Below are 5,991 nucleotides of genomic sequence, written 5' to 3' on the forward strand. Positions count from 1 at the left end.
GATGTTAGTTCTGGAAGATTTCTCATCCTGGTTACGTGAACCAACCAAAGTTCCCCTTCTCAGAGTAATTCAAGTGATACTGTCCTCCACCTTCCTGCATATGTTAATTTATGACCTCCTGTCTTTAATGATAAGACCCCAGGGGTCTGAGCYGAAATTCTCCTGCAGATTCTCTATTCTCCTTTGTACTTTAAATACTTCGGGTTTTAAATCACTCACACAAACCTGTTCAAACTTAAGAAATTTGTTCTAAAAGGTTTAAACTGTGTTAAACACTCAAAATAATAATTTTTCTCAACACTGTCCAATTTGGAAGACCAAATTGTGCCCAAGTTTCTTTGGACACCAGTTCAGCATTTCCACAAAATGTCCTTTTCTTGTCTGTTACGGGAAATGCACTATAGTCTCTCCAGCAGTAGCAGCACATTCCAACAGCATGGTACTGCCTCCTCCAAACTAGTTGGGATGGTGTTCTCGGCATTACCTTTGTCTACTCTAAACATGACGATAGTAGTTACAGCCAAACACTTCCGTTTTATCCGAACAAAAGAAATGTCTCCAAAGGTTCATGTCTGTCTTTCCTGTATTTTTCAGTCGATCGTAGCAACAACTTCTCCCTCTCTCAATGGCATTTCAGGCCTCGCAGGTACAGGACTCACTTCACTATGAATAGTGAGCCTCTCTTACCGGCTTCACTGAACATCCTCACAAGATTGTTCACTTTTCTTCTGGGGTTGATGTGAGCATTTTATTATGAAATCACATTAATATTTGCCACCTTCTGACATCTGATTTATTTTTGTTACCCTCCCCTCCTTAATATTACAACAGAAAGTTTTGGTTTGGCTTTAAAATACATGCGCCAGTTTACCTCAGTTTAACACAAACACCATGAGTTGATCAAAAACTTAAAATTACATGAATGTTCCTCCTATATTACTTAAAAAGAATAATTATCGTAATCTTTGCAAACTTCTGAATTTGAAAGAAAGATGTCCTTTTATCCAGTGTATGTAAGTATCTGGTTCCAACTCTATTTATAACAGGATGAGATTTACATCTGCTCATGGATGAAATGCATACTTATTAGTATTTGTTGTAATCTATTTCTACAAACTGATAATAAAAGAGAGGTTCCTATTTCAGAAGACACTCGAAGCACTCAGTCTCTCACAACAGCGAAAGTTTTTTTCCCCCCTGTATTTCTTAAAAACGTGCTCTGGGATCCCAACATGTCAGTGGTGCCCCAGCTGATAATTTCATGTATTCAGTCTGCTCTCCAGCATAGCGCATGGGGCGAGGCATCAATGTGAATTGTGCGTAAAAGCTCAGCTCTTTGACAGGTGTGGATTTTCGTATGGGAGCCGCGAGGTGCTGTGAACGGCATGCCAACAAAATCACCCTCACACCTGTTTTCACTGGTGGCTACAGGAAACCTGATCGGCTGCAGCGCGAAAAGCACACACTGTGCAGGAGGAGATCAGGATGTTCCTGTCTGACTATTCTCTTCACAGTTAGTTACTCTGCTGGGTGATGCAGTCTGCCTCTGCAATGCCGCTGTTTTCTACTCACAAAGCTTGTTTTTGCACCTCACGCAACCACATAGTAGGTAATGGTTCTTGGGGTCAGCAGCACACACCTTTTACAAACTGAGAGAGCACGTACAATGTCTGTACATATCATTAAAAGCAACATCCTGAGGACTATTCATAGTCAAGTCAATTTATTTTTAGTGCTTCTATGAATAACTGAGCATTCCAGTTGAATAATGCTTAGAATTAAGTATGACTAGAGTTAAATAAGGCTGATGGAAAAAGTGTGTGTGTTTTTTCCTTCTCGCCTTGGCGGTGGTGCAAGATTTTTTGCTCTCATCTTTACAATTTACTGCTGACCTCAAATAACAACTCATCGATTTCAGCTTCCTGATTTCGCTTTGCATTGACCGTCTGGCGCGTGTGTGCGCACCTGTTATTATTCTGCTATAAGCTACAGTGACAGCCCGCGTCGTAAACCATGACAAATCCTTGAATGGGGGGGGGGTGAGAAAAGCGCGCCTCCGCATCACTCCGGGCGCGCGCCCTGATCGGTAAAAGGCATCCAGAATCAATCAAGCAGTCCCGGTGACCTGCCGTGCGTTTATTACAGCAACCCAGATGCGCTGTGAGCATTGCATAAAACACAACTGCGTAATTAAAAAAAAAAAAAAATTAATAAGAAGAAATAAACGCTTCCCAGCATTCACTCACCTGCTGTCGCGCGAACCAGGGATGAAGTTCACAAACGGTCCACCTGAGTCATTTACTGAACATCTTCCAACGCTTCATCACCTCCTTTTGGCCATTTGTTCTTATGCTTCTCGCTCTTTTCTCCTCTCTCTCCTCTTTTTTTTTTTTTTTCCGCAGCAGTGATTGTCCTCAGGGACAGAGCGGTGCGCTTCAGCACCTATGCTCACACCTCACTGCACTCCACAGAGAGAAAAAATGGTGTTTTATGGGAACCTGCTGGCCGCTTTCATCACTATCTGAACACACACATATAGGCGCTCCTGGTCTCGGAGAAAGAGAGAGAGACAGACAGAAAGAGAGAGAGAGAGAGAGAGACGGAGGAGGGGGAGAGAGATCTAATCAAAACCTCTGAGCATGCGTCATAGCAGTTGTACCTTGCGTAATTGTGCGTCACCCATTGTGTTTGAATTAATGTGTCTTTCTTTCTTAAAATGATCATCTCTTTTTTTATTATTTGCTAGGAACAACATCGGATTTGAAAATACAGAGCCTTGTGAAAGTATTGGGATTAATTAAAGTGTAAGACTTTACATATGTGCATAACACTGACATGAACATGACATAACACCTTCATGAATGCTTTTGACTGTTGTTATGAAGTGTATTTTGGTAAATAATGCAACTCTTAATGCATTAAAAGTGTCAGCTTAGGATTATTTGTAAAATAATGACATTTTTATGCAAAGTTGCATTAAAATCCTCATTAAAAGTCCATTTAAAGAGTCAACTTTGCATTAAAAGTGTCAGTATGTTACTTCATGACAACAGTAATAAACATTAATGAAGGCCTCTTGGTGTTCATGACAGGTGTTATGTCATGTTTATGACAGTGTCATGTCAGTCTTATGAACACCCCTTCAAATAAGGTGTTGCCAACATTTTTCATGAGATAGCTGATAAGTGGAAGGAAAATCTTAGATGGTTTATTAGAAAGGTTTTTCCACATCTGAACAGTCGGATGTGTATGTGGTTTAGAATCTCTTTTAATCTGGTGGGTTATAAAACAATATCCCGATATTTGAACATTGGGATATTGAGCAGAAAGCTGATCAAACCACCATCCAAAAAGAAAGGGCTTTCCTCGACGTTAGGCCTACCGAGGCTTAATGTCGGATTGATGGAGTAAGCAAACAATCGGGACAATGTTCAGAGCTGACCGTGGCTCATTGGTAAACAAAAATGCATTTTACTTGCCTTTCAAGACTCTCAGAGGAATTTTACAAAAAAATCAAGCAATACAAGAATACACTCAAAATGATAACAGAGGTAGAAGAAAAAGCAAACAAAGAGTTTGCAATGGAACGGACAACTTGAACAGATGTGTTTTGAGTTGTGATTTGAAAGTAGGAAGAGCTGCAGGTAGAGACAGTCTTGTAATTAGAGAGTTATGGATTTGCTTCAAGCTTCCTAACCCATCACATATTGATATACTCTAGGGCAAAGGCACTTGACCCCAAATATCGATTGGCGTATTGACATATGAATAAATGCACGTTTCTGGGTGCTGAGTGACAGGCTAATCTGTTGAAGCATTTTGAAGGGTGGGACTACAAGTCAGTTGAGTCCAGTTACCATTTACAATGATGTTGTTGGGATCAAACCATGTTTATATCCCAGAGAGGACCAGTCAAAGTCCACACCAGAGTCCAGTTTGGGGCGAGACTAGAAAAAGTAACATGCATGACCCATTGCCCAAAAAGCAAAAGTTTCTCATTGTTTCAATCTCAGTTTAACAAAATCCCTCTACAATGATGTTTATTACAGCTTTTCAGGAACTGTATTTATTTTACGAATTGCTTGTTTCCATCTAAATGGCTTTAAATCACATGTAAGGACACTGCTGCTAAGAATAAGAACATGTTTCAGTCTAATCAAGAACTTAGTTGCTAAAGGGATTCATGGTGTTTGTTCACTAATGTTCTCTAACCTCTGAGACTTAACATTACGGCTGAATTTAGACTAAGATTCATCAACACTTCGGAGTGCACGTCTTGTCTGTCCTGTCAAAGTACTATTTGAAAATAGCAACTTCTAAGCCAGTAGCCAACATTTCTTTTTAAGATTTTTTTTTTATCATTCTGACGTAATATTTCAATTATTTTCCATTAGCTGCATGTGGAAAATCATAATTAACAGAAATAAAAGCTTTCCATCCATGCAAAATCAATCTATATAATGTGCTAGTGATAACGTTCCGAAAATAAATGGACTTTTTGATCATATTTTAATTAATTAAATGGGTCTGTACACCAATTATGTACATTTCGAGGTTGTGTTGCGTTGAATGTGATTTGCCTGTATCGTGTATTCTTGTATTGCTTGATTTTTTTGTACAAAGGAAAACTTTTTGAGTTTTCCTTTGTAAATTTATTTAACTATTTCACATTTTTCTTTCAGGCTGCACAGTGGTGCAGTTGGTAGAGCTGTTGCCTTGCAGCAAGAAGGTTCTGGGTTCGATTCCCAGCCCCGGTCTTTCTGTATGGAGTTTGCATGTTCTCCCTGTGCATGTGTGGGTTTTCTCCGGGTACTCCGGTTTCCTCCCACAGTCCAAAAACATGACTGTCAGGTTAATTGGCCTCTCCAAATTGTGGAGTGTGTGAGGTGTGTGTGTGTGTGTGTGTGTGCATGGTTGTTTGTCCTGTCTGTCTCTGTGTTGCCCTGCGACAGACTGGCCCGGAACGTTAGCTGGAGATGGGCACCCACACCTCCCGACCCCACTAAGGGACCAGGGTGTAAAGAAAATGGATGGATGGACATTTTTCTTTCACTTCACAATTATGCTCATTTTGCACAGCTCTACTGCAGCATGGATACCGGATATGACTTAATGAAACACTAACTGAATTTCGTAACAGAGGGACAGAGGATTTTTGTCGAAGCTCAGTTCCCTCCCCGTCTTCTTATCCGCCTTGATCCAACACCATTCAACAGTATCCAACCCCGGGGAGTCCCATTTGTCTACTGTATGGCAGTAATTGCTTTGACATTTTGTTGCTATAAATCTTTTGCGCCCTGCTTCATCTTCAGCTGCATTAACCTTTGCAGACTGCAGCCAGGTTGGCTGTAAGGTCGAACCATCTCGCTGTTTTGCGAGAAGCCTCCAGTTGTCAGGAGAGCGAGTTCTCCACCTCGACTAGTCGATGTTTAAATCAAATCCAGCGTGTGAGCAGAAGCGAAGCATACGGTCCCATTTTCACTTATTGATATTTAGATTCTGGAGACGCCATGGCGCCGAGTAACGTGTAATGTGTTTGATTTGCGTGCTTACTTTGCGACGGTGAGAGCGTTAGCATGAACCACACCAACTGCAGCTGTACTCCGGTTCTTTTTGTCTGTTGGTCTGGCAGCAGGTGTTTGAAATGCGAGCAAGAACACATTATATTCTTTAAAAAAGAGACATTTAATGAAAAACAAAAATAAAACGGTAAAACTCGGTCATAATACTGTGTTGCTTCCACCATACTTTGACTTCTCAACAAACTTATGCACGTGCAAAAAAGAAAAAAAGAAAAAATTACCGTGTTGAGGAAGCCCAAAATACCAGCATGTACGTTAGAAATTCACAATTCTATGCTTTTAACATGCTTGTAAAATTAAATTAAATAATAATTTTAACATAAAAACTCACATTTCCTTACTCCAACATACATTTAAAATCAGAAATTTACATTCACTGTTTTTTTCTTTACTACACAAAAAGTCCCTA

At 40.2% G+C, this 5,991-nt stretch overlaps 1 protein-coding gene across 1 annotated transcript in view; it reads right to left on the reverse strand.

The window, feature by feature from the left end:
* The window catches only part of slc35g2a (solute carrier family 35 member G2a), a 7,145-nt gene extending 4,570 nt beyond the window's left edge, over window positions 1-2,575 (reverse strand). The window contains exon 1 of the mRNA XM_008399228.2: window positions 2,247-2,575. The gene's annotated coding sequence lies outside the window, so the exon portion shown is untranslated. The remainder of the gene's footprint in view (window positions 1-2,246) is intronic.
* Between the last annotated feature and the right edge of the window lie 3,416 nt (window positions 2,576-5,991).

Source organism: Poecilia reticulata, linkage group LG22 (assembly GCF_000633615.1).
Source record: "Poecilia reticulata strain Guanapo linkage group LG22, Guppy_female_1.0+MT, whole genome shotgun sequence".
Taxonomy (NCBI): Eukaryota; Metazoa; Chordata; class Actinopteri; order Cyprinodontiformes; family Poeciliidae; genus Poecilia; species Poecilia reticulata.